The 2,403-nt window shown below is 42.7% G+C and overlaps 1 non-coding gene across 1 annotated transcript; it reads left to right on the top strand.

Moving 5' to 3' along the window:
* Window positions 1-1,824: 1,824 nt before the first annotated feature.
* Window positions 1,825-1,928, top strand: LOC112739947 (small nucleolar RNA R71). The gene has a single exon (XR_003170880.1). It is a non-coding gene; the product is annotated as a small nucleolar RNA R71 (small nucleolar RNA).
* Window positions 1,929-2,403: the final 475 nt, after the last annotated feature.

Below are 2,403 nucleotides of genomic sequence, written 5' to 3'. Positions count from 1 at the left end.
GGAGGATCCTTCTGATCTGTTTCCACTGATTCTTGTGGCTTTAACTCTTGCAACTCTCGTTTGCCTTCCAAGGACTGTTTTAGAGTTTCAGCTGCTGGATTACTTTCCTCCAAATACAGATGGCTACTATCATCCTTAGGCTTTTCAGGTTCTGGTTCAGGTTCAGATGCAGGTTTGAAAACTTTGAAAATGAGCTGTTCATCATGTATTCTCAGAATTAGCTCTCCTTGTTCTACATCTATGAGCGCTCTAGTAGTGGCTAGAAATGGTCTGCCCAGAATGATAGGGTGTAAGTAGCTTTCCTCCATGTCCACAATGACAAAGTCTGTGGGGAAGTAATAATCCCCCACTTTCACCAGTACATTTTCAACTACCCCTTCAGCTTGCTTCTGAGTTTTGTCAGCCAGTTGTATGATTACATCAGTGGATCTCACCTCATTCAGTTGTAGCCTCTTCATAAGAGTTAGAGGCATCACATTTATGCTAGCTCCTAGATCACAGAATCCTCTGTCAATTTTTGTTTCCCCTATGATGCAAGGGATATGAAAACTTCCTGGGTCCGTTTTCTTAGAGAGTGTGTCCTTCTTGATGAGAGCACTGCATTCTTTGTTCATTGTTACCGTTTGTCCTCCCTTCAAAACTCTTTTCTTGCTTAACAATTCCTTTAAATACTTGATGTGTGTAGGCATTTGATGGAGAATCTCAAGAAAGGGAATATTGACATGGAGAGAGTTAAATGTCTCTAAAAACCTTGAATAGGTTTTCCCTTTTTCACCTCCTCCTAACCTCTGAGGAAATGGTGCTTTTGGTTGGTATATTTCCAGCATGCCTTTTTGCAGTTCCTTGGCTTGCTCAGTTCCACTTTCCTGCTTAACTTCTTCCACTCCTTCCTTCAAGGTTTCTGGCTCCTGCTCTGAGGGCCTGATTCCTTCTTCTTCTGAAACTTCCTTCAATATAGTGATGGCCTTGCATTCTTCCCATCTCACTCTCTTTTGTTCCCCTTTAGGATTCTTTTCTATGTCACTAGGGAACACTGCAGTTGATTTGACGGCCTGTTGAGATAGCTCTCCTACTTGAGACTCCATCCTCTTGAGTTTTTCACCATGGTTTCTTAAGGTAGCTCTCACATCATCTCTGAAGCTTTTCAATTCGGTTATGTCTTGACTCATGGTTGCCATCATTCCTTCTATCCGGTTTAATTGATCTTGAAATTGTTGGTTGGGATTAAGTTGGGTAGGTTGATTATTTTGGCCATGATATGATGATTGGGGGTAAGTGTTTTGTGTGGCTTGATATGATCTTTGGTTGGAATTTTGGTATGTGGAATTGTTATGTTGGTTGTGGTTGTAAGGTTTGTGGTTTTGTGGTTGGGTTTGTTGGTTCCCCCACCCAAAGTTTGGGTGGTTTCTCCAGCCTGGGTTGTAAGTGTTGGAATGTGGATCATATGATTGCCTCTGTTGGTTTCCCACATAGTTGGCCTCTTCCCAATCACCTTCTTCAATGCTTACTTCCTCTTGATCTTGTGTGTGTATTGCAGCCACTTGCTTTGTTTCTAATTGCCTGGTAAGCTCTGCTAGTTGCTTGGCAAACACCTTGTTTTGGGCTAGAATTGTATCAACATGGTTCAGCTCCATGACTCCCTTAGTGTTGTGCCTTTCTGATGCATAGTAGTACTCATTCTCAGCCACTGTCTCAATCACCTCAATGGCCTCTTCCACAGTCTTTTTCCTGTTCAATGAACCTCCTGATGAATGGTCTACAGCCTTCCTTGATTCATAAGAGAGTCCATCATAGAAAATATGCAATTGCACCCAATCATGGAACATGTCTGGTGGGCATTTCCTTGTCAAGTCCTTGAATCTCTCCCATGCCTCGTAGAGAGTCTCACCATCTTGTTGTCTAAAAGTCTGAACCTCAGATCGAAGCCTATTGACCTTTTGTGGGGGGTAGAAACGTGCCAGAAACTTACTTTCCACCTCATCCCATGTTGTTAGACTCCCCCTTGGGAATGATTCCAGCCACTTAGCTGCTTTGTCCCTAAGTGAAAATGGGAACAAAAGCAGTTTATAGGCATCTTCCTGGACTCCATTGGACTTCACAGTGTCACAAATTCTCAGGAATTTTGTGAGATGTTGGTTGGGATCTTCATTAGCACTCCCACCAAATGAACAATGATTCTCCACAAGTGATATTAGCTGTGGCTTGAGCTCAAAATTGTTGGCCTGAATGGGTGGTTTCTGGATGCTACTACCACAATTCCCAGAGGTTGGGTTTATGTATGAACTAAGAACCCTCCTCTCAGGAATGGCATGGTTTCCATCAGCTCTCTCATGGTTGTGAACTTCTCTATCCATGTTGAGATCTAAAGCTTCCTCAAAATTGTCCTCAGATTCTCCTTCAGAT

The sequence above is a fragment of the Arachis hypogaea genome, chromosome 13, assembly GCF_003086295.3.
Source record: "Arachis hypogaea cultivar Tifrunner chromosome 13, arahy.Tifrunner.gnm2.J5K5, whole genome shotgun sequence".
NCBI lineage: Eukaryota > Viridiplantae > Streptophyta > Magnoliopsida > Fabales > Fabaceae > Arachis > Arachis hypogaea.
This window is presented reverse-complemented; position numbering and strand designations above follow the sequence as displayed.